The 27,823-nt window shown below is 42.9% G+C and overlaps 1 protein-coding gene across 1 annotated transcript in view; it reads right to left on the bottom strand.

Annotated features, from left to right (window-relative positions):
• The window catches only part of RBM11 (RNA binding motif protein 11), a 548,228-nt gene that overhangs the window by 503,718 nt on the left and 16,687 nt on the right, over window positions 1-27,823 (bottom strand). The window contains exon 2 of the mRNA XM_063956341.1: window positions 4,114-4,257. The gene's annotated coding sequence lies outside the window, so the exon portion shown is untranslated. The remainder of the gene's footprint in view (window positions 1-4,113; window positions 4,258-27,823) is intronic.

Genomic DNA, 27,823 nt, shown 5'->3' with positions numbered 1-27,823 from the left:
TTAATTACAGCTGCCACCACAACATGCAGTATAACGGATGTAATGGAACTGCTGTGCAAGCCCAGTGGCAGCATCTTTTCCTGCCAAGTCTGCTCTGTGAGTATATCTGAGTGTTCAGTCAGCACACAAGACCAGAGGAACCAGAAAGCAGCTGCCAGCAAGAAGAGACAGGTGTCTTACCATGAGGTGGGAGAGTGTATACTTAGAAAGCAAAGTTCTGTCACCTACTGGTTATATTATGTATGCATATTTATTAAGAAACTAGCTGATCTACCGGTTCTTCGCATGGGAGTTTCTGATTTTCATGGTTGTAAATATAAATGAGTGTTAAAAATTTGGTAAATCTATAAAGATGTAAATATGTGACGTCTTAATGTAAGTAAATATTAATCTATGGTTCTTGACGTTACCCGAGGAGCACCCGTATCAGATATGGTAAAAACTGACAGGTCCATTTTTGTAGTTTACTAAATTCTACCCCCTGGAGGTGCAATCCAAATTTTGATCGGATTGTCTGTTTGGCCGTTATCGTTCACACAACAGAATCCATGCATAGGTAATGACGCCATTTTGTTAACCCCCTGTTTGGGGAGGGTTATTACAATTCTAATTAAGCAGTTTTCCTATTTCCCACCTGCAGAATACCTATGTTAAATTTCAGCTTCCTAACATATCGAGAAGTAAGAGAATTAGGGGTCTATTTACTAAGCATTGGGCGGAGATAATGTGGATGGAGATAAAGTTCCAGCCAATCAGCTCCTGTCATTTTTCAAACCCAGCCTATAACATGGCAGTTAGGAGCCGATTGGCTGGTACTTTAACTCCATCGACTTTATCTCCATCCAAGGCTTAGTAAATATACCCTTAAGTGATGAGTCAGTAAGTGAGTGAGAGAGAGAGAGAGTGAGTGAGTGACTGACGGCTTTTGCATTTACATATATAGATGTTTAAACTTTCACTGACAATTTCTATTATTGTACACGAGATAAATATACAGTGCATCCGGAAAGCACTCACAGTGCCTCACTTTTTCCACATTTTGTTATGTTACAGCCTTATTCCAAAATGGAATAAATTAATTTTTCCCTCAAAATTCTACACAAAATGCCCCATAATTACAATGTGAAAAAAAAAATTCTTGAGATTTTTGCTAATTTATTAAAAAAATATAAAAACTAAAATATCGCATGTACATAAGTATTCACAGCCATGAAGCTCAAAATGGAGCTCAGGTGCATCCTGTTTCCACTGATCATCCTTGAGATGTTCCTACAGCTTAATTGGAGTCCACCTGTGGTAAATTCAGTTGATTGGACATGATTTGGAGAGGCACACACCTGTCTATGGCCCTCATTCTGAGTTGTTAGCTTGCTAGCTACTTTTAGCAGCATTGCACACGCTAGGCCGCCGCCCTCTGGGAGTGTATCTTAGCTCAGCAGGATAGCGAACGAAAAATTAGCAAAACTGCTACTAAATAATTCTTAGCAGTTTCTGAGTAGCTCCGGACCTACTCACAGATTGCGATCAGCTCAGTCCGTTTAGTTCCTGGTTTGACGTCACAAACATGCCCTGCGTTCAGCCAGCCACTCCCCCGTTTCTCCAGACACTCCCGCATTTTTCCCTGACACGCCTGCATTTTTTTGCAAACGCCGGGAAAACGCTGAGTTGCTGCCCAGAAACGCCCCTTTCCTGTCAATCATTTACCGAACAGCAGTGCGACTGAAAAGCGCCGCAGAAGCCACAGCAAAACTGCTAAGTTTTGTGTTAAATAACTAAGCGCATGCGCCCTGCGTGCCTTGCGCATGCGCAATTTGCAACAAATCGCAGCATAGTGAAAATCGTCAACGAGCAAACAACTCGGAATGACCCCCTCGAGACATAAATCTGGGGAAGGATACAGAAAAATATTTGCTGCTTTGAAGGTCCCAATGAGCACAGTGGCTTCTATCATCCGTAAATGGAAGGAGTCAGGGAGGTGACCAAAAACCCGATGTCACTCTGTCAGAGCTACAGCATTCCTCTGTGGCAAGATGAGAAACTTCCAGAAGGACAACCATCTCTGCAGCAATCCACCAATCAGGCCTGTATGGTAGAGTTGCCAGACGGAAGTCACTCCTTAGTAAAAAGCACATGGCAGCCAGCCTGGAATTTGCCAAAATGCACCTGAAGGACTCTCAGACTATGAGAAACAAAATTCTTGGGTCTGATGAGACAAGGATTAAACTCTTTGGTGTAAATGCCAGACATCATGTTTGGAGTAAACCAGGCACCGCTCATCACCAGGACAATACCATCCCTACCGTGAAGCAGGGTGGTGGCAGCATCATGCTGTGGGAATATTTTTCAGCGGCAGGGACTGGGAGACTGGTCAGGACAGAGGGAAAGATGAATGTAGCAATGTACAAAGACATCCTGGATGAAAACCTGCTCCAGAGCGCTCTTGACCTGAGACTGGGGCGATGGTTCATCTTTCAGCAGGACAACGACCATAAGCACATAGCCAAGATATCAAAGGAGTGGCTTCAGGACAATGTAAATGTCCTTGAGTGGCCCAGCCAGAGCCCAGACTTCAATCCGGTTGAACATCTCTGGAGGGATCTGAAAATGACTGTGCACCGACGCTTCCCATCCAGCCTGATGGAGATTGAGAGGTGCTGCAAAGAGGAATGGACGAAACTGCCCAAAGATAGGTGTGCCAAGCTTGTAGCATCATATTCAAAAAGACTTGAGGCTGTAATTGCAGCCAAAGGCTCATCAACAAAGTATTGATTAAAAGCTGTGAATACTTATGTACATGTGATTTCTTAGTTTTTTAGTTTTAATAAATTAGCAAAAATCTCAAAAACACTTTTTTCACGTTGTCATTATGGGGTATTGTGTGTAGAATTTTAAGGGAAAAATGAATTTATTCCAGTTTGGAATAAGGCTGTAACATAACAAAATGTGGAAAAAGTGAAGTGCTGTGAATACTTTCCGGATGCACTGTATTTGATTCAGAAACTTAATTTTATATACTTTCTCCCCTACAGCCTATATTACAGACTACCTACAGTGTTAATTATTAATACTTTATTACATACATTATCCAGTCGGGTGGTCTTCAGTATGCCGACTGACGGGATCCCGGCGCACAGTATACCGGCGCCGGGATCCCGACAGCCGGCATACCGACACTTATTCTCCCTCGTGGGGGTCCACGACCCCCCTGGAGGGAGAATAAAATAGCGTGGCGCGCGTAGCGCGCCACCATGCCCGTAGCGTGGCGAGCGCAGCGAGCCCGCAAGGGGCTCATTTGCGCTTGCCACACTGTCGGTAAGCCGGCGGTCGGGCTCCCGGCGCCGGTATGCTGGTCGCCGGGAGCCCGACCGCCGGCATACCAAAGTGAACCCATCCAGTCTATAAAGAGACCAATGAGTACAAAAACTAAAATCAAGCATTTGGAAACCCTCCTCATTTAAAAATGCTGCGTTGGTCCCACCCTTGCTCTAAAATACATTTCTTCTACATTTTACATGTTCTATAAATCATCTTAAATATACAGTACTCATAGTAAATCATATCAAATATACTTGTTTGCTCTGGCAATCTCTATGTCATAGAGCAGATGATACCTTCCAGAATATGTGCATAGATATAAACATGTCAAATGTCAAAATATATAAGACAAATATAATATTAATAACAAAAGAATGGCAACCAGAATATGAATAATAATAGAAAAAGACAGACAAGGTTGAAAAGGTAATTGAGTAAATATTTCAAATATAAAGCAAGATATCTCAAACATGACAGGCATAACATGACTAATATATATATATATATGTATATATATATATATATATATATATATATATAATGTAGATAGATAGATAGATAGATAGATAGATAGATAGATAGATAGATAGATAGATAGATACACTGTACCGGCACTCCTCAATGAAGCATGTTGTCCTGTGCTGGTTGCCTTCACAAAATAAGATAATATACAGCTGTAGGTGCAGCACTCCAGTCTCCAAAATAATCCACTACAACCACGTTTATAAAGTGCAACGTTTCAATGCCTTTAATATGGCATTTTCATCAGGCTTAAAACAAGAAATTGTATCATCTTACCTTATATCCCCACACCCCTCAGTGAATGGCGCCATTCCGGTAGCAGGACCACGCACCTGACCTGGCGGCTCCAGTTGATAACGTCATCCCGCATTACGCTCATCACTGTGCATCCGGTGATGTATCCCATAGTTTCCATAGTTACTGTATACAAAAGTGGATAGAGACATACTACATTAAAATAACATCTCAAAAGCATCCTGTCACCATATACACTTAACCAATGACCTGGACCAAGTTTTATAACAAAGTTATATATCTACTACAGATTCCCTTGTACGATTATGTAACAATAAGGCAGCATATACTTTAGACATAACGGAGGACTACTACCAGCCTATATACACCTACATTACATCATTGAATTTCACATTATGTACTACTGAGTAGAGGGACTACCTCACATACCCTATGGTACATAATGACAATACCATAAGGTCCAAAGATATAATACGTATAGGCACCAGGTAGAAATTACATGAAATTGTTAAGACCTAAATGGTCATTAAGGGCTCTTTGTTGTCAGAGTACCCATCCGATGGATCCACCGGGATTCCATTTGCAATAGCTTCAACCCTCTATTGCCACCCCGTATATTGGGTAGTACATGATCTGTCATCCTATATCGGATGGAAGCCAGAGTGTGCCTAGCATGTGCCGTGCGATGCTTTTGTACTTGAGCGGGGGGGGGTATGGCCAGACATGCGGGGTGGACTAGCCCCATTGCGGGCGTCCCCCCGCATGTCAGAGTAAATCATCGTAGATGTGCTAAATTTAGCACATCAACTGTCATCTCTGATTTACCCCCAATACCCCATAATGACAATGTGAAAAAAGTTTATTTTTTATTTTTGCTAATTTATTAAAAATAAAAAACTAAGATATCAAATGTACATAAGTATTCAGAGCGTTTGCCATGAAGCTCAAATTTGAGCTCAGGTGCATCCTGTTTCCACTGATCATCCTTGAGATGTTCCTACAGCTTAATTAGAGTCCACCTGTGGTAAATTCAGTTGATTGAACATGATTTGAAAAGGCACACCCCTGTCTATATAAGGTCCCACACTTGACAGTGCATGTCTGAGCACAAACCAGGAATGAAGTCAAAGGAATTGTCTGTAGACCACCGAGACAAGATTGTCTCGAGGCATAAATCTGGGGAAAGGTACAGAAAAATATCTGCTGCTTTGAAGGTCCCAATGAGAACAGTGGCCTCATCGGTAAATGGAAGACGTTTGGAACCACCAGGAGTCTTCCTAGAGCTGGCCGGCCGTCTAAACTGAGCGATTGGGGGAGAAGGGCCCTAGTCAGGGAGCTGACCAAGAACTCAATGGTCACTCTGTCAGAACTACAGCATTCCTCTGTGGAGAGAGTAGGACTTTCCAGGAGGACAACCATCTCTGCACCAATCCACCAATTAGGCCTGTATGGTAGAGTGACCAGACGGAAGCCACTACTTAGTAAAAAGCACATGGCAGCCCACCTGGAGTTTGACAAAAAAGCACCTGAAGGACTTTCAGACCATGAGAAACAAAATTCTCTGGTCTGATGAGACACAGATTGAACTCTTTGGTGTGAATGCCAGGCGTCATGTTTGGAGGAATCCAGGCACCGCTCATCACCAGGCCAATACCATCCCTACAGTAATGCATGGTGGTGGCAGCATCATGGTGTGGGGATGTTTTCCAGCGGCAGGAACTGAGAGACTAGTCAGGATAGAGGGAAAGATGAATGCAGCATTGCACAGAGACATCCTGGATGAAAACCTGCTCCAGAGCGCTCTTGACCTCAGACTGGGGCGACGGTTCATCTTTCAGCACGACAAAGGGGGTAATTCAGAGTTGTTAGCAGCAGCAAATTTGTTAGCAGTTGAGCAAAACCATGTGCACTGCACGGGGGATAGATATAACATGTGCAGAGAGAGTTAGATGTGGGTGGGTTATATTATTTCTGTGCAGGGTAAATACTGGCTGCTTTATTTTTACACTGCAATTTAGATTTCAGTTTGAACACACCCCACCCAAATCTAATTCTCTTTGCACATGTTATATCTGCCCCCCTGCCGTGCACATGGTTTTACCCAACTGCTAACAAATTTGCTGCTACGATCAACTCTGAGTTAGGCCCAAAGACCCTAAGCACACAGCCGATATCAACGGAGTGGGTTCAGGACAACTCTGTGAATGTCCTTGAGTGGCGCAGCCAAAACCAAGATTGAATATCTCTGGAGAGATCTGAAAATGGCTGTGTACCGACACTTCCCATCCAACCTGATGGAACTTGAGAGGTGCTGCAAAGAGGAATGGGCGAGACTGCCCAAAGATGTGTGTGCCAAGCTTGTGGCATCATATTCAAAAAGACTTGAAGCTGTAAGTACTGCCAAAGGTGCATCAACAAAGTATTGAGCAAAGGCTGTAACTACTTATGTACATGTGATTTCTTAGTTTTTTATGTTTAATAAATTTGCAAAAATCTCAAAAACAGTTTTTTCACATTGTCATTATGGGGTATTGTGTGTAGAATTTTGAGGTAAAAAAATTTATTCCAGTTTGGAATAAGGCTGTAACATAACAAAGAGTGGTAAAAGTGAAGCGCTGTGAATACTTTCCGGATGCAATGTATATGTATGTATGTATGTATGTATACATATATATATATATATATGTATATGTGTATATATATATATATACACTGTGTATATATATATATATATATATATTTTTTTTTTTTTTTTCAGAAAGTGAAGAAAAGGGCGCCTACTAGTGTCTAATAAAAATATAGAGCTGGTGTGATTGAGGACAGGATACTACTTATCTGGCATAAACAGACTTTTGCTTCAGTTATAGGACCAGTATAGGTACATGAAAAAAGAAGAACAAAATAACATAGCGCGTACATCAGTCCCAACGCGTTTCGTCCTTAATTAGACTTCATCATGGGGATGATATCCCCATGATGAAGTCTAATTAAGGACGAAACGCGTTGGGACTGATGCACCTGAACTTCCCTTATGGGCAGATAAGCTGTTTTAATACTTATTTTTTGTACGTTTGAATTTTTACTATTTATCTTGGATGTTTACGGAAAATCTGATGTATCCCATTCCTAATATGGACAGATAAGCTTGTCATTCATTTTTGTCTTGTACGCTCGCATTACTTCTACCTTTTATGTTTTATGTGTTTTATTAAATATTGTGAAAAACTTTTAAAAAGTCCCTGGCTGTGGATTTTAAATTTTGGGATTTGCCTTTACCCAGAAAGTTTTTTATAACACATAATTGGTTCATTTGATCTGTGGATTGAAAATTGCGTATTCTGCACTTCTACCTTTATGTTTTATGTGTTTTATTATTGTGAAAAACTTTAAAAAAATCCCTGGCTGTGGATTTTAAATTTTGGGATTTACCTTTACCCAGAAAGTTTTTTATAACACACAATTGGTTCATCTGATCTGTAGATTGTGATTGCGTAAAAACAGTACGCGCTATGTTATTTTGTTCTTCTTTTTTCATGTACCTATACTGGTCCTATGACTGAAGCAAAAGTCTGTTTATGCCAGATAAGTAGTATCCTGTTCTCAATCACACCAGCTCTATATTTTTATTAGACACTAGTAGGCGCCCTTTTCTTCACTTTCTGAAAATCTTTTTTATGTGTTCTCCAAGCACATATTTATTGCTTAAGGTGCAGCCACTCTCACCCTAGAGGAAGTGTCACGTATTGTATACACTTGATTTCATATTTATTATTGGTAGTGCACTGTGACATCTGAGCGCCCCCGTTTCTATTTTCGAATATATATATATATATATATATATATATATATATATACTGTATAGATAAATAGATAGATAGAATCTCATCTATTGTCTGTTTATGTGTAAATACCTTGCTCTGGGAGACATGAACATAGTATAAATGTGCTGGCATTTAAATAAGAAAACATAATATAAAACATTTGAATAAAAAATACAGATGTAGGATAAATCCACTGCCGGCAAAAATACACTGATAGGGGTGTGTAAATATTGGATTGAAGACTCTTTTAATAACACGCTGACAGCATTGTCATATGAGAGATATGGGGCAGGTGATGCTTCAATAGTGTATATGCATTAATCAGAATTGGTAATCATATACATTAAAGAAACAGACAAGAATACAAAGGTTGAATAAAAGTAAGAACAAGAATGGACTCAAATGTGATAGAAATGTGACAGTTTATATATATATATATATATATATATATACACAGGTTGAGTATCCCATATCCAAATATTCCGAAATACGGAATATTCCGAAATACGGACTTTTTTGAGTGAGAGTGAGATAGTGAAACCTTTGTTTTTTGATGGTTCAATGTACACAAACTTTGTTTAATACACAAAGTTATTAAAAATATTGTATTAAATGACCTTCAGGCTGTGTGTATAAGGTGTATATGAAACATAAATGAATTGTGTGAATGTAGACACACTTTGTTTAATGCACAAAATTATAAAAAATATTGGCTAAAATAACCTTCAGGCTGTGTGTATAAGGTGTATATGTAACATAAATGCATTCTGTGCTTAGATTTAGGTCCCATCACCATGATATCTCATTATGGTATGCAATTATTCCAAAATACGGAAAAATCCCATATCCAAAATCCCTCTGGTCCCAAGCATTTTGGATAAGGGAGACTCAACCTGTATATACACACGCACAAAGTAAATCATACTGTAAATCCCCTTAAAGAAGTCCTACAACAGTGACAAAAGGATGAAACGCTTTGACAAAGCGTCACGCCTTGACAAAGGGGTCTCAGGACCCCGAAACGTTGGTTCTTTATGTGACCATTGTGATGTTATTTTGCTCATAATACACGTTTGCTGATTTATTTCAACGGAGTGCCGCTGCTCTTTCTTTACTGTTCCATATATATATATATATATATATATATATATATATATGTGTATGTAGATATACTGTATACAGTATATAAAGAGAAAGAGAGAGAGAGAATGAGGCCCCTGTATTGTAGCCCTAGCACAGTCTATCCGATCCTGCATGCACAGGAGAACTGCGTTGTACAGTAGAGAATGGGGCTTTAATTCTAATATACAGTATATGAGCACCTTGTCAATACAGTACTAATGTTCAGATGAAAACACACAATACACGCCACTTTATGCAGGGGGACACAAACACCAGTCCTCATGTGCTAAACACTTAACACACCAGCTATTGGGGGGGGGGGGGGGGGGGCAATAATGTGCCTAGGGTGGCATAATGCCTAAATACACCCCTGTTACTAGTAGAGTCATGCATTACCAGTAGACATGGCCATAACACGGGATGTATGAGCAGAGCAGGGCTCTGTTGGCACCACCATCTCTGCCCCAGAGCGGCACCCTGCAGCCAGGATCTCTGCTGCAGTGCTGGACAGAGAGTCCATTAGACGCTCCAGGCAGGCACCCTGCAGCCTGTGCACTCCCCAGAGCATCCTGAGGCTGGTGGCCCTGCCCCCTTTGTGATGTCATCTGTAGGGGGTGTGCGCAGCACAGGAGGCAGTGCAGCCCTGTTACAGCACTGCTGGTAGAACCCATATATTTCTTTTTGATATACAAGCAATGACTTGGTGTCTGTGCAATCGAGCTCTGTGACAATGGCCAAAGAGGTTATAGGGAAAGGGGAAGGTTAAATTAAAAGCCTGTCCTTACTATTATAATATATTTAGTATAGATAATAGCAGAACAAATTGTGATTGTTACATTCATTCTGCCTATTAAACTGAAAACCCTATGCGATACCCCCCCCCCCCCCCCCCATCCACCCACCCACTCACTCAAATTTTCCTGTAGCCCTCACCTCAATATACTGTAACTGCAATAAGTGTATTACAAAAACTCAAACAAAATGTTTTTGGTTTGTTTGTTTAATTTGAACTTTACACCACAACTACAGAATTACACACTCGACCTTCATGAACCAACAATTGTGTGAAATAAACGCTCACACAGATATCCAAGACTAACGTCCTGACATTCAGGAGCTGCAACAATACTTCTATTCCATAAATCCAGCACTAACCATTTATTGCTGCAGTAAAACAGAAGCTATGGTAAACAGATACAGCTAATATCTTTCTACCTCATCTTTTTACAATTCCTTAGTGTACATCTGAGTGACTGTTGGTTTAATAAAACTGCTATTTTTTTACATTTAATACTAAACTAAATGGATAGCTTTAATAAAAACGATCAGAGGTTAAGACAAAAACTTTCAAACTACCCTCCCTGAAACTTCATGGACACTTGTAATAAAGGATCAAACATATTCAGTCTCAAGTATGTACAAATTTCAGTGGTCGGTTATAGTTATTTCTGGTATGGTTCATATTTATCAATTATCGGGACCAAGTAATTATCATTTCTTGCTGCATAGCGCAGCATTAAGAAATACAGGGGGAGATTTATCAAAGCTTGAAGATAGCTAAAGTAAGAGTCAATCAGCTCTTAACTGTCATTTTTGAAACACAGGCCCAAATGTATTAAGCCTTAAAAAAGTGATAAAGTAAAGTAGAGACGGATAAAGAATGATAAAGGAACAGCCAATCAGCTCCTAACTGCCATGTAATATGATGTGTTTAAAAATGACAGTTAGGAGCTGAGAGGCAATCAAATTGCCAGCTGCTTGGATCCCATCGGTCAGGATACCGACGCCGGAATTCCGACACCCGGTGAAATACCAGCAGTCAGAATCCCGACCTCCGTCCGGAATCCCCACTCGGCTGGTGGTCCACGCCATCACCCGAGGGGGAATATAACTCTGTGGCGACCAAAGGCCGCCACCGGGCCCGAAGCATAGAAGCGCAGCAAGCCCTCGAGGGGACACGCTGTGCTCACAGCCGGTATTCTGGCTCTGTCGGGATCCCAACATCGGTCTCCTTACAGCAGAGACCTCGACAGCCGGGATATCATACTGAATCCAGGTGGACATTTACCACTCTTTATCCATCTCCACTTTATCACTTTTTACGGCTTAATACATTTGGGCCATAGTCTATAAAATGACAGATGCTTATTGGTTAATACTTTATTTTTCTCCACTTTATGTCTCTCCAAACTTTGATAAATCTCCCCCTAAGTTTTACCAGCATTTAACAATATTCACATGCAGGGTCAGGGGCTGTGATATAAGCCCACACCTGCCATGAGTAAGAAGTAAAATTAGCTCTACTGTAGCTATTCGCTAACTACCTTCTCCATGCTTTGTATGTAGGAGCTATTGTAGGAGAACCCCAGTCATGGACACCAGCAATACCTTGCACCCATTGCTGGATCTGGGGCTTAGAAAATAGGATTACTATGTCCAAATCCGATTTAGGGATTTTATCCCACTTATAGAAGGACCCCTTCATCTTTTTATATAGAATGTTGTTTGGTTGGAAATTCAAATCTGTTGGATGGGAAACAGGGTGTTAATGTGGCAATTGATTGGATAGGAAATGTGGCCAACCAATCAGGACTCACAGTCACTTCACACCACCTACTATGGCTGATAGAGTACTGAAATCTCTCTGATCCTACTGTAGCTACATTGCATGCATACCTTTTTCTAATTGTTAACTACAAAGCCTTGGGTGCAATTCAGCGGAGCCCCAGGGACTGCTCTATGCAACCATTGTATTGTGGCTCATCTCTGACATTACAGAGCAAGAGATTATTTATTGGCAGGAAAAGGAGATGGTCGCCGTTCATTGATCTTCCCAGTATCCGTTCACATGGTCGACCATGTTATGGTCGACAGTCATTAGGTCGACCACTATTGGTCGACATGGACACATGGTCGACACATGAAAATGGTCGACACATGAAAGGTCGACACGTGAAAAGGTCGACCCGAGTTTTTTAACTTTTTTTTCTTTTGGGGAACTTTTCCATAGTTTACGATCCACGTGGACTACGATTGGAACGGTAATCTGTGCCGAGCGAAACGGTAGCGGAGCGAAGGCACCATGCCCGAAGCATGGCGAGCGAAGCGAGCCATGCGAGGGGACGCGGTGCACTAATTGGGGTTCCCAGTCACTTTACGCAAAAAACGACAAAAAAAGTAAAAAAAACTCATGTCGACCTTTTCATGTGTCGACCTTTCATGTGTCGACCATGTGTCCATGTCGACCATGTCAATGTCGACCAATAGTGGTCGACCTAATGACTGTCGACCATAACATGGTCGACCATTCATACCGGAACCGATCTTCCCACAGTACCTCCTCTCTGCAGCCATTTTACAGTGGTGAATCAAGTAGGTTTTCCATATTAGGCGCTATATCACCTTTACATAGGCTTGCCATAGCATCTCTTTAATCCATGACACATATGATTTACACAGGTTCTGTGGCTGATTAAAACTAGGTGAAATGCAGATACAGAAATTTAGCCAGCCACAGAACCTGTGTAATTTATATGTGTCCCAGAGTAAAGGGATATTATGACAAGCCTACGCTTTACAGAGAGAGACATTGCTTGGCATCAGTATAATATACCGCAGCACGGGCTGCCGAGTGTCAGGATACCAACATCAGCATCTCGTTTGGCAGAATGCCGGCAGGGGGCAAGAGCAACAAAGCCGCTAGCGGGCTCGTGGCGAGCTTCGCTTGCTACAGGTTCTATTCTCCCTCTATGGATGTTGTGGACACTCATAGAGGGAGGATCACCTAGGTCGCCAGTATTACAGCGGCAGTATAGTACACCCGTCGGGATCCTGGCATCGGTATTGAGACAGCATTGAGACAGTGGTATTGAGAAGCATGAATATGAAGGCAAAAAAAACATATACAAGTCTAGTATTTAAAATACAACAATTTGGGAGGTGTACCACCCAGGGCGCTAATATAACAAAATCACTGTATATGAGACGTTCCTATCTTGAAGTTTTCCTGTGTCCAGCCTTCAGTCTGCTTGACACTTGGTGCTTGTGCAAGGAATTCAGTGCATAAAAAACATAAAAAAACCACACAATTGTGTAATAAAATTTTACAAATGTGTACGTAAATATGAACATCGTAATAACTCTATTTTACATGAATATGAAAAGGTGATTTTAGACAGCATGCCGCATCTCCACTAGATGAATGCACCATGCCCTATAATATTATTAAGTGCCTGAATTAGTGGAATTATAACGGTGAAGAGCGTACCCCACTCAATGAATAATGATGTGGAGTAATCATATAAAGGACGGTATCTTTAGGTGAAGAGAAGAAAGCGTACCCCACTCACAGTCTTACAGGTAAGTTGAAGCTCATCAAGGTATCTTTATCTGAAGGGATCCTATGATGTTCACGCAGCCAAACCAGATGCAATTTTACTCCAGATGGATCCCAGAAAGAAAGCAAAATATCCAATGTGCAGTACAGATTTTATACACTTGACACAGTAGTATAACAACTATTGAGACACGTACTTATGGGTCATTAGTATGTGTTCTTAGGGAAGGTATATAGACGTACCAAAACTCACTTTAAAATAAAAGATGTAATACACATCAAGGCATCTTTAAATATTCATAGATGAGAGGGTAATATGCATACCCAACTCACAGTGTTAGTGGAGATTTTCAAGGCACATAAAGGTATCTTTTCTTTTCCAGTCTTCAAAAAAAACTTATATCCGGCAAATAGTAAAATCAGGAAAAAGATTTTATTGTACGAAAGACCCCAAACGGAAGGGGCAAAAACACTTTGAACATAAAAAAAACACACAAAGTCCAGTTAGCGACAATTAAAAATATTTAAAATATAAATACAAGTGTGTATGTACACCACCAGTGCTAACCTCTACGGTATCTCTCTATGTGAGATGGAAAACGATAGAGATTACATGATCCGGAGGTAGCGATGTTAATGGGTGGTGTAGCTCCTGATGTCGGTGGCCAGATACCACCGCGTCACTGCCGGGTCCAGGGCACAATGGGGGCAGTGGACAGCAGGGGCTCCAGAGGGCAAGGGCCAGCGCATATCAGGGGCAGCACATCACATGTGATGCGACCTGACCAGGTAACATACACCTGACCAGCCCGCATACTGTATGTATATATATATATATATATATATATATATATATATATATATATATATAGTGGGGCAAAAAAGTATTTGGACAGCCACCGATTGTGCAAGTTGACCCACTTAAAAAGATGAGAGAGGTCTGTAATTTCCATCATAGGTACACTTCGACTGTGAGAGACAGAATCTGGAAAAAAAAAAAACCAGGAAATCACATTGTATGATTTTTAAACAATTTACTTGTATATTCTTGCGGAAAATAAATATTTGGACAATCAGAAAGGTTAACTCAATACTTTGTAATATAACCTCGGTTGGCAATTACAGAGGTCAAACATTTCCTGTAGTTCTTGACCAGGTTTGCACACACTGTAGCAGGTATTTTGGCCCACTCTTCCATTCAGATCTTCTCTAGATCTGTCATGTTTTGGGGCTGTTGCCGGGCAACACAGACTTTCAACTCCCTCCACAGATTTTCTATTGGGTTGAGGTCTGGAGACTGGCTAGCCCACTCCAGGACTTGCCGCTCCTTAGTTGCCCGGGTGGTGTGTTTGGGGTCATTGTCATGCTGGAAGACCCAGCTGCGTTCCATCTTCAATGCTCTTACTGAGGGAAGGAGGTTTTTGCCCAAAATCTCACGATACATGGCCCCATTCATCCTCTCCTTAATACGTATCAGTCGTCCTGTCCCCTTTGCAGAAAAGCAGCCCCAAAGCATGATGTTTCCACCCCCATGCTTCACAGTGGGTATGGTGCTCTTGGGATGCCATTCATCATTCTTCTTCCACCAAACACGGCGAGTAGAGTTTATACCAAAAAGTTAGATTTTGCTCTCATCTGACCACATTACATTCTCCCAATCCTCCTCTGGATCATCCTGATGGTCACTGGCAAACCTTAGACAGGCCTGGACATGTGCTGGCTTAAGCAGGGGGACCTTTCGGGCGCTGCAGGATTTCAATCCATGACGACGTAGTGTGTTACTAATGGTAACCTTTGTGACTGTGGTCCCAGCTCTCTTGAGGTCATTGACCAGGTCCCCCCGTGTAGTTCTGGGCTGATTCCCCACCGTTCTCAAGATCATTGATACACCACCAGGTGAGATCTTGCACGGTGCCCCAGGTTGAGGGAGATTGTCAGTGATCTTGTATTTCTTCAATTTTTTAATAATTGCGCCAACAGTTGATCTCTTCTCACCAAGCTGCTTGCCTATTGTCGAGTAGCTCATCCCAGCCTTGTGCAGCTCTACAATTTTGTCCCTGGTGTCCTTAGACAGCTCTCTGGTCTTGACCATGGTGTAGAGGTGGCAGTCTGACTGTTTGAGGGTGTGGACAGGTGTCTTTTATACAAATAACCAGTTCAAACAGGTGCCATTAATATAGGTAACTAGTGGAGGATAGAAGAGCTTCTTAAAGAAGAAGTAACAGGTCTGTGAGAGCCAGAAATCTTGCTGCTTGGTAGGTGTCCAAATATTTATTTTCCACAAGAATATACAAGTAAATTGTTTAAAAATCATACAATGTGATTTCCTGTTTTTTTGTTTTTTTTCAGATTCTGTCTCACAGTTGAAGTGAACATATGATGGAAATTACAGACCTCTCATCTTTTTAAGTGGGTCAACTTGCACAAACAGTGGCTGTCCAAATACTTTTTTGCCCCACTGTATATATATATATATATATATATATATACACACAGGTTGAGTATCCCATATCCAAATATTCCGAAATACGGAATATCCCGAAATACGGAATTTTTTGAGTGAGAGTGACATAGTGAAACCTTTGTTTTCTAATGTCGCAATGTACACAAACTTTGTTTAATACACAAAATTATAAAAAATATTGTATTAAATGACCTTCAGGCTGTGTGTAAAAGGTGTATATGAAACAAATGAATTGTGTGTATGTACACATACTTTGTTTAATGTGCAAAGTTATTCAAAATATTGGATAAAATGACCTTCAGGCTGTGTGTATAAGATGTATATGAAACATAAATGCATTCTGTGCTTAGACTTAGGTCCCATCGCCATGATATCTCATTATGGTACGCAATTATTCCAAAATACGGAAAAATCCAATATCCAAAACACTTCTGCTCCCAAGCATTTTGGATAAGGGATACTCAACCTGTACATATATATGGAACCCCCCCCCCCCCCCCTACAAATCCTACATTTGCCCCTGTCAACCTCTCTACTTTTTAATAACATAGCCAGTATATAATTTTGATAATTTTATTGGTAAGGTCCCCACATGTTAGATTGGACCCCGTAAACCTTAATTTGGTCCTGGGATAGGGATTTTCAGGGATAACAATAGTAAAATTCTTTAGTCATTTGTGTCATCTGAGTAGGAAAGCACAGGCCTGTGCCAGCTCGCAGGTTTCCTTATAATCTGTTTTTCAAATGTGAATAAACTCTGTGTTTTATTTCAAAGAAAAAAAAAAAAAAAGAAGTAATAATATTAAATTAAAATGACTTGATGTGCTGGATTACAGAATATATTACATATCAACAATGTATGTCATTATTGTGTGATGGACACCTCAATATATTTAAATTCAATCATCTGTCTCAAGTGCAATTATTTGCCATGCAATGCCCTACACCAATGTTAATCTGAGGTAAAAGCTAATTTATTTTTCGTCCTTTAAACCAAATGTAACACAAGGCCACTGTAAATCTGTCACTTAATTTTATGGCCTTCATAATTTGCTGCAATAATTGTGGACGTGAGCGCTATAATTCATCTTCCATTTCTCATAATAACGCAAAAAAATAGAAATGAATCAATTGCATTCTCAAGGTGCCTGTAACGGGGGTACAGGGAGCCGGGAGAAGGGGGGGGGGGATACAGGCTGTCAGGGGGGTACAGGCAGCCGTGAGGTACTGAAAATGGAATATTTGTAGGTAATGTATTATATGTTTGCACAAAGTGGTGAAATAAATAAATGAAGTACATCATTTTTTTTTTTTTTTTTTAACCAGATTCTCTGTATAACTTGTTAGTGAGTTTTAGGAGGCAATTGGAGCAGGATAAATCAGTGGTTTATGGACTAAAGGTGCATACACGCTTAGCGATATAGTAAACTACATCGCCCAGTGTGTATGCAGCAGACGACGACCGATGTGCGCCCCGCAGGTCGTTAACGACCCTCGGTATTGGCCGTACATGCAGCTCAATTTGGGTTCATCATCCAAAGCTGCATGTACAGCCCGGCCGCCCGCGGCATGACCTCACTATGCGATAGCGCTAGTGATATCGCACAGTGTGTATGACCGCCGTCGGGCGGCCCAGCCCGGGAGAGGACACACTAGGTAATGTCGCTCACAGAGCCTAGTGTGTACCCACATAAAGGGGCATATGGTATAGGGCCTGAGTTTGCCAGAGGTGTGGGATGTCGGGGCAAATGCTGGTTTTAGTGAGGAGGGTTTCTGTGGGGGTATGTGTGTCTATGTATATATATGTGTATGTGTGCATGTGTATATAAATATATATGCACATATATACACACACACGTACATATTCACACACATATATATATATCTATATATATATATTATACACATATATGTGTATATACATTCATACATATATACACTAACATACACAAACACGTACGTACGTACATACCTACATACATACACACACACACACACACACACACACACACACACATACATACATACTGTGACTACAAATATATACATACACATATTGTTTGCATACTGTTTTACCCAGCAGGGGCTGGGAGCAGACGGGCAGCAGTGTGAGGACGGAGGGAGCTGCTGTGGCTGAGCATGCGCAGCCAACAGCTCCCCGCCGGGCATTCTGTAAGAAGAAGAAAGCTACTGTACATACAATAGCTCTCTGTTGCTGCAGCAGGGCAGCAGCTTCACGGTCGCGATCGCGTACGCGAACGAGGCTTTTAGCTGAGACAGAGACAGCTGTTTCTCCATTTCAAAAACAGAAAATTCAGCTCATCAGGGAAGGGCGGGGGTATTTCCAGGTACTCGGAAACCCCTTCTGCGTGCCCCACTGGGATGCCGGCCGATCCTGGATGTTTTTTTTTTAAAGCGGCAATCATTTACAAAGCATGGTTTTGCCTTGTAAATGATTGCCGCTTTTAAAAAAACCCTCAGAGATCGTCTAGCATCCTGAACCTCTGACAAACTCGGACCCTATTACATATGCCCCCAAGGGGCAAATGTAGAGTTGAACAGACGGAGCATATCATGCATGAAGTCGCACTGGTTTATGCTCTGAAAATGGGTTCACGCAAATACAGGGAAAGTAGAATCATGCACATTTATACACTGAGGACTGAACTGGGATGTGATGTAGTGTTCTAAGCTTTACATGGACATTCTGCATGTGAATGGATATATGTATTCTGTGCACTTTTTCTATGTACACCAGGCTTACCAACTGTGTGTGTCACAATCTAAGGGACCTATTTATCATTACATTTTTGCTGGATATCCCACGAAAAACAGCTGGTTCCAGCACATATTTAGCATACCTCCCAACATTTCTTGTTTGCAAAGCGGGACACACGCACGGCGAAGCCACGCGCGCTCCCGAAAAGGGGAGTGGCCTAAGAAAGGGGGCGTGGCTTCGCGGAGGACCCACGACCGCGAGCCACGCCCCATTTTCGTCACTGAGGGGGCATGCCCAGCGCTCTGTGAGCCGCTGGCATGCCCCCTCTCCCTCTGACTTCAGTGAATAGACGCTGTGCGCATGCGCACAGCGTCTATTCACCGCTGCTCTGCTAAGCAGGGCAGCGGGTGACAGAGCCTCCCAACTGCCCCCCCCCCCACCGCGGGACACTGTGGCCCGCGGGTGGGACAGCGGGACAGTCCCCAAAAAACGGGACTGTCCCGCAAAAATCGGGACAGTTGGGAGGTATGTATTTAGTATCCCCCCAGATGTACTATAGAGGGATCTCAGCAGATATCTCCAATATGTGTCACAGTCCCTCCATGTAAAACAGCATCTGCAGCCCCCTTAGGGTTCTATGGGGGCTGCTGTGCTGGTGGATGTAGCCAGCGCATTCTGGAGTTTGGTCCCGATAGCATAACACCATCTCCAGATGGCATTACCCTATAGTAGCCTATGGGCTCCAAATTTTTTCAGTGTGGAAGCCAGTGATGAATGTGCTGGCCAGCGGCTGTGCATGCACATTGGCTGCTGGGGACCTGAACCAGGAAGCAATGTGATACATACTTGCCTAGCCTCCCTCATTCTGCAGGAGACTCCCTGAAATAGTAACAATCTCCCTCACTCCCTGAATAGACCAGCAATCTCCCTGATTGTACCTCATCCCCATTATGCAGCTGTTACATTCTTGGGGGAAAAAAAGAAATCAGAGATGCATACATTCAAATGGGATCATCACTGCCATTTCCCTGCAATGATCCCTATGACTACATGCATTTGAAATAAAGTTTCTCCTGGCCACTTACTGTATATGGAACATCTTGTAAAGTGCAATACACAAAAAAAATCCTGCAAAATATCAGTTTTTTTCGTCAACAAGTACTGTATCTTACTAACTTTGGGGCTCATTTACATTTGGATGTACAGTAAGTCATGTTTATGACACGCCTCTCCGATGTACAGTACACGTCCGCACTGATAGGTGTCACTTTCACAATCTCCCTGAAATGCATTTTCAAAAGTAGACAAGTGTGATGTGATAGTTTCACCCTATCACACTGCTCCCATCTTTTCACCAGGACGGGCTGTTATTGGAGCCTGTTTTCTTGCAAAAGGATTTTAGTACATTTGAGTGAAAATATAAATTCTCACATTGCTAATTGGGGTGAAAAATATTTATCATATCCGTGTTAAAAATGCTATTCGCAACTTTCATTGATTGTCAGGGAGACTCTGTGAAATAGTAGCAATCTCCCTGACTCCCTGAATAGACCATCAATCGCACTGAGTGTACCGTAACCCCATTATGTAGTTGTTATAGGGGAACATTTAGTAAGCAGTGATAAGAGCGGAGAAGTGAGCCAGTGGAGAAGTTGCCCATGGCAACCAATCAGCACTGAAGTAACATCTACAATTTGCATACTATAAAATGATACAGAGCTGCTGATTGGTTGATGGGGAAATTTCTCCACTGGCTCACTTCTCCGTTCTTATCACTGCTTAGTAAATGTACCCCATAGTCTTGGGAAAAGTAAAGATATCAGAGATATATTCATTAAAATAGGATCATCAGTGCCATTTCCCTGCATTGGTTATAAATAGAGATGAGCGGGTTCGGGTCGTTGAGATCCGAACCCCCCCCGAACTTCACCTATTTTACACGGTTCCGAGGCAGCCTCGGATCTTCCCACCTTGCTCGGTTAACCCGAGTGCGCCCGAACGTCATCATCCCGCTGTTGTATTCTCGCGAGATTCATATTGCATATAAAGAGCAGCGCGTCGCCGCCATTTTCACTCGTGCATTGGAGATGATAGCGAGAGGACGTGGCTGCGTTCTCACAGTTTCTGTGTTCAGTGTGCTGCAAATATCTGTGCTCAGTGTGCTGCAAATATCTGTGCTCAGTGTGCTGCAAATATCTATGCTTAGTGTGCTGCAAATATCTACGTTCTCTGCCTGAAAATGTTTCATATCTGTGCTGCATTGTAGTATATAGTAGGAGGACAGTGCAGAATTTTGCTGACCACCAGTATATATATAGCAGTACGATACAGTAGTCCATTGCTCTACCTCTGTGTCGTCAGGTATACTATCCATCCATATCTGTGCTGCATTGTAGTTGTGCGCAGTATATAGTAGGAGGACAGTGCAGAATTTTGCTGACCACCAGTATATATATATAGCAGTACGGTACAGTAGTCCATTGCTCTACCTCTGTGTCGTCAAGTATACTATCCATCCATATCTGTGCTGCATTGTAGTTGTGCGCAGTATATAGTAGGAGGACAGTGCAGAATTTTGCTGACCACCAGTATATATATATATATAGCAGTACGGTACAGTAGTCCATTGCTCTACCTCTGTGTCGTCAAGTATACTATCCATCCATATCTGTGCGGCATTGTAGTTGTGCGCAGTATATAGGAGGACAGTGCAGCATTTTGCTGACCACCAGTATATATATATATATATATATATATATAGCAGTACGGTACAGTAGTCCATTGCTCTACCTCTGTGTCGTCAAGTATACTATCCATCCATATCTGTGCTGCATTGTAGTTGTGCGCAGTACATAGGAGGAGGACAGTGCAGAATTTTGCTGACCACCAGTATATATATATATATATATTTATCTATGCATCATGTGCTGTTTGGGGACTATTTTTTTAAGTGCCATCCTGTCTGACACTGCAGTGCCACTCCTAGATGGGCCAGGTGTTTGTGTCAGCCACTTGGGTCGCTTATCTTAGCCATCCAGCGACCTTGGTGCACCTCTTTTTTTCTTTGCATCATGTGCTGTTTGGGGACTATTTTTTTTAAGTGCCATCCTGTATGACACTGCAATGCCACTCCTAGATGGGCCAGTTGTTTGTGTCGGCCACTTGGGTCGCTTAGCTTAGCCATCCAGCGACCTTGGTGCACCTCTTTTTTTCTTTGCATCATGTGCTGTTTGGGGACAATTTTTTTAAGTGCCATCCTGTCTGACACTGCAGTGCCACTCCTTGATGGGCCAGGTGTTTGTGTCGGCCACTTGGGTCGCTTAGCTTAGCCATCCAGCGACCTTGGTGCACCTCTTTTTTTCTTTGCATCATGTGCTGTTTGGGGACTATTTTTTGAAGTGCCATCCTGCCTGACACTGCAGTGCCACTCCTAGATGGGCCAGGTGTTTGTGTCGGCCACTTGGGTCGCTTAGCTTAGTCACACAGAGACCTTGGTGCACCTCTTTTTTTCTTTGCATCATGTACTGTTTGGGGACTATTTTTTTAAGTGCCATCCTGTCTGACACTGCAGTGCCACTCCTAGATGGGACAGGTGTTTGTGTCGGCCACTAGGGTCGCTTAGCTTAGCCATCCAGCGACCTTGGTGCACCTCTTTTTTCTTTGCATCATGTGCTGTTTGGGGACAATTTTTTTAAGTGCCATCCTGTGACACTGCAGTGCCACTCCTAGATGGGCCAGGTGTTTGTGTCGGCCACTTGGGTCGCTTAGCTTAGCCATCCAGCGACCTTGGTGCACCTCTTTTTTTCTTTGCATCATGTGCTGTTTGGGGACTATTTTTTTAAGTGCCATCCTGCCTGACACTGCAGTGCCACTCCTAGATGGGCCAGGTGTTTGTGTCGGCCACTTGGGTCGCTTAGCTTAGCCATCCAGCGACCTTGGTGCACCTCTTTTTTTCTTTGCATCATGTGCTGTTTGGGGACTATTTTTTGAAGTGCCATCCTGTCTGACACTGCAATGCCACTCCTAGATGGACCAGGTGTTTGTGTCGGCCACTTGGGTCGCTTAGCTTAGCCATCCAGCGACCTCGGTGCAAATTTTAGGACTAAAAATAACATTGTGAGGTGTGAGGTGTTCAGAATAGACTGGAAATGAGTGGAAATTATGGTTATTGAGGTTAATAATACTATGGGATCAAAATGACCCCCAAATTCTATGATTTAAGCTGTTTTTGAGGGGTTTTTGAAAAAAAACACCCGAATCCAAAACACACCCGAATCCGACAAAAAATTTTCATGGAGGTTTTGCCAAAACGCGTCCGAATCCAAAACACGGCCGCGGAACCGAATCCAAAACCAAAACACAAAACCCGAAAAATGTCCGGTGCACATCACTAGTTATAAGGCACAATGGGGCATATTTATTAAGCCTGGAGAAGTGATAAAGGAGTGATACGAGGAAGGTGATAACGCACCAGCCAATCATTAAAGGGTTGAAAAATGACAGTTAGGAGTTTATTGGCTGGTGCATTATCACCTTCCACTTATCACTGCTTTATCACTTCTCCAGGCTTAATAAATCTGCCCCAATGATTCCTATGGCTACATACATTTTCAAATAAGGTTTCTTGTTGTGGCCACTTGTATGGAACCACTTGTAAAATACAATACATGAGCTAGCCATGAAAAGTATCAGTGGGCCTAATTCTGAGTTGATCGCAGCAGCAATTTTGTTAGCAATTGGGCAAAACCATGTGCACTGCAGGAGGGGCAGATATAACATGTGCAGAGAGAGTTAAATTTGGGTGGGGTGTATTCAAACTGAAATCTAAATTGCAGTGTAAAACTAAAGCAGCCAGTATTTACCCTGCACAGAAACAAAATAACCCACCCAAATCTAACTCTCTCTGCACATGTTATATCTGTCCCCCCTGCAGTGCACATGGTTTTGCCCAACTGCTAAAAAAGTTCCTGCTGCGATCAACTCAGAATTAGGCCCAGTGTCTTTTTATCCACAAGTAGATCTTACTAACTTCTTTTGGCCTCAATTATATATGGATGTAAGACGTTTTTATGACACACCTTTCAGATGTAGCAGTACACGTCCGCACTTATACTGTAGGTGTTACTTTCACAATCCCCTGAAATGCTTTTTCAAAAGTAGGCAAATATGATTACACGTTTACTTCCTGAGTCAATAACACATATTGGCGCAGATGGAGGAGTACAACTCAATTTTCAAATGTATTTTGCATATTTTTAAATTGTGAATGCGCTGAACCTGACTGCACACCAGGAAGGGCGATGTAATCTCTACCTGTGAATGAAGGTACTCTCAGACCATGACAAACAAAATTTTCTAGCCTGATGAGACAATGGGGGTAATGCAGAGTTGGTCGCAGCAGCAAATGTGTTAGCAGTCGGGCAAAACCATGGGGGTCATTCCGAGTTGATCGCTTGCTAGCTACTTTTAGCAGCCACCCACCGGGGAGTGTATTTTTGCTTTGCAGAAGTGCAAACGCTTGTGCTGCAGAGTGCCTGCAAAATCATTTTGTGCAAAACAAGACCAGCCCTGAAGTTACTCTTCGTGTGCGTTGTTTCTAACGACGGAGGGACGGCTTTTGACGTCACACACCCGCCCAGCCATGCCTGCGTTTTCCCCGACACGCCTGCCTTTTTCTAAGCACTCCCTTAAAACGGTCGGTTGCCACCCAGAAACGCCCAGTTCATGTCAATCTTCCTGCGTTCTGCCATGCGACTGAAAGCTTTGCTAGAACCTGTGCAAAACCACAAAGGACTTTGTACCCATACGTCAAGCGTGCGCATTACGGTGCGTACGTACTCGCAGAAATGCAGATTTTTAGCATGATCGCTGCGCTGCAAACAACGGCAGCTAGCGATCAACTCGGAATGACCCCCCATGTGCACTGCAGGGTGGGCAGATGGAACATGTGCAGAGAGAGTTAGATTTGGGTGTGGTGAGTTCAATCTGCAATCTAATTTGCAGTGTAAAAATAAAGCAGCCAGTATTTACCCTGCACAGAAACAAAATAACCCACCCAAATCTAACTCTCTTTGCAAATGCATACCTTCCAACTGTCTCGATTTTCGCGGGACAGTCCCAATTTTTGGGGTCTGTCCCGCTGTCCTACCCGCGGGCAGCAGTGTCCCGCGCGTGTGTGTGTGTGTGTGTGTGTGGGGGGGGGGGGGCAGTTGGGAGGCTCCTGTCAATCACTGCTCTGCCTAGCAGAGCAGAGTTGAATAGACAGATGGAGAGGGAGACAGAGGAGAGGGGGGCATGCCAGCAGCTCACTGAACATGCCCCCTTAGTGACAAAAAATGGGGGGCGTGACCAGCAATAGCGGCACCGCCGTGAAGCCACGCCCCTTTTGAATAGACCATGCCCCCTTTTCGCTGCGGTTGCGCGCACTACGCGCGTGCATTTCTGAAGTGTCCCTCTTTAGTGAAATGAAATGTTGGTAGGTATGCAAATGTTATATCTGCTCCACCTGCAGTGCACAATGGGCCTTATTCAGATCTGATCACAGCAGCAAATTTGTTAGCAGATGGGCAAAACCATGGGGGTCATTCCGTCCCGATTGCAGTGTGCTTTCATTCGCACAGCTGCGACCGGGTCACTACTGCGCACGGGCGGGGGCCGTAATACGCATCGTTGCCTGGTGACTGCAACGACGCTGACTACGAACAAAGCAGTCGCAGGGCGACTGCAAGAAGATTGACAGCGGAGAGGCGTTGGATGCCGTTTTTGGGGAGTGATCGGCCGAATGCAGGCGTGTCCAGGCAAACAGAGGGCGGAGGTCTGATGTCAAAGCCGAGACCTTCGTCGCTGTATCCGTCGCACAGGGTAAGTAGCTCCAGCCTTACTCTTAACTTGCACAAAACTTTTTTAGCTGAGCAGGGCTGCACAAGCGAACGCAGCCCTGCTAAGCTAAAATACACTCCCCCAGAGGCAGAGATTAGTTGATCGCACCAGCAGCAAAAAGTTGCTTGGTGCAATCAACTCGGAATGAAGGCCCATGTGCAGTGCAGGGGGAGCAGATATAACATGTGCAGAGAGTGCAAATGGTATATCTGCCACACCTCCAGTGCACATGATTTTGCCCAACTGCTAACAAATTTGTTGCTACGATCAGGTCTGAATTAAGCCCAAAGATTGAACTCTTTGGCGTGAATTCCAGTCATCATTTTTGGTGGAAACAAGGCAACGCTCATCACCAGGCTAATACCATCCCTACAATGAAGCATGATGGTGGCAGCATCATGCTGTGGGGATGTTTTTCAGCACCAGGAACTGGGAGACTAGTCAGGATAGCGGTAAAGATGAATGCAGCAGTGTACAGCGACATCCTGGATGAAAACCTGCTCCAGAGCGCACTTGACCTCAGACTGGGGCGACAGTTCATCTTTCAGCAGGACAATGACCCTAAGCACACAGCCAAGATATCAAAGGAGTGGCTTCAGGAATGCCCTGAGTGGCCCAGCCAGAGCCCAGACTTGAATCCGATTGAACATCTCTGGAGAGATCTGAAAATGGCTGTGTACCGACGCGTCCCATCCAACCTGATGGAGCTTGAGAGGTGCTGCAAAGAGGAATTCGCGAAACTGCCCAAAGATAGGTGTGCCAAGCTTGTGGCAACATATTCAAAAAGAGTTGAGGCTGTGATTGCTGCCAAAGGTGCATCAACAAAGTATTGAGCAAAGGCTGTGAATACTTGTACATACATGTGATCTCTTAGTTTTTTATTTTTCATAAATTAGCAAAATTCTAAAAAAAACTTTTTTCCCATTGTCATTATGTGGTATTGTGTGTAGAATTTTGAGGGGAAAAAATGAATTTATTCCATTTTGGAATAAGGCTGTAACATAACAACAATATTTGGAAAAAGTGAAGTGCTGTGACTACTTTCCGGATGCACTGTATGTACTGTAAATGGGTGGTGATGGGGCCTCGGCAGGTACTGTAGGATAAGGTCAGTGAGGGAATGCCAGTGGAATTGTGCGTACAGGAGAGTTTTGCATGTACATAATTATGCCTGTTTTCAGATGGATGTTCTGCAACAGGGATAGGGCTGGTTTAAGTGCTCAGTGATAATGATATCAGCTGTGAAACCAAGTATATGGATAAGGGTGGTCTGATGAATACCACTGAGAGTTGGGAGGGCCCCAATATTGTGGGGAGAGTGGTAAAGTTGGTGCATGGCTACACACATTCGAGTGTCCATTTAAGAAGCTATGCTCTGCGACTCTCACTGAGTGGTCATAGTTATGCATTCCACGGAAAGCACAGGCCCCGCTCTCTATGCATCTACCGTAGTTCCGTGCGTGCAAATTAGTTGCTCTGACAGACTTACAGAGAATATACAGTCACGTAAAACAATGAATTGCATTGTCTTCTAACGCATATTCCATCTTTATCATATCACCTCTCCTCAGGCTTAACAGATGGAACCATGGGGGTCATTCCGAGTTGTTCGCTCGTTGCCGATTTTCGCAACGGAGCGATTAAGGCGAAAATGCGCATGCACATGGTACGCAGTGCGCATGCGCTAAGTATTTTAGCACAAAACTTAGTAGATTTACTCACGTCCGAACGAAGAATTTCCATAGTTGAAGTGATCGGAGTGTGATTGACAGGAAGTGGGTGTTTCTGGGCGGAAACTGACCGTTTTCTGGGAGTGTGCGGAAAAACGCAGGCGTGCCAGGATAAAACGCGGGAGTGTCTGGAGAAACGGGGGAGTGGCTGGCCGAACGCAGGGCGTGTTTGTGACGTCAAACCAGGAACGAAACGGGATGAGCTGATCGCAGTGTAGGAGTAAGTCTCGAGCTACTCAGAAACTGCTAAGAATTTTCTATTCGCAATTCTGCTAATCTTTCGTTCGCAATTCTGCTATGCTAAGATACACTCCCAGAGGGCGGCGGCCTAGTGTGTGCAATGCTGCTAAAATCTGCTAGCGAGCGAACAACTCGGAATGACCCCCGCATGCTCACATGCCACAAGAGCTGACACTTCCATGCTGTTTAATGAGTGCAGCCTGCTCTATGAAGCAATCCCAACATTCGAAAATAAACAACCTATAAGCATAGAAAGCATCTGAATCCATTTAGTGAGTAGGCAAAAAAAATAAAATAAAAAAATAAATATATATATATATATATATATATATATATATATATATATATATTTTTTTTTTTTTTTTTTTAAAGTATATACAGTAATTCAAAACGGAAAAAAAGAATTGCTTAATGATGGAG

This window comes from Pseudophryne corroboree, chromosome 2, assembly GCF_028390025.1.
Source record: "Pseudophryne corroboree isolate aPseCor3 chromosome 2, aPseCor3.hap2, whole genome shotgun sequence".
In the NCBI taxonomy this organism is placed as follows: Eukaryota; Metazoa; Chordata; class Amphibia; order Anura; family Myobatrachidae; genus Pseudophryne; species Pseudophryne corroboree.
Note: the sequence above shows the minus strand (reverse complement) of the source record. Positions and strands in the feature narration are given on the sequence as shown.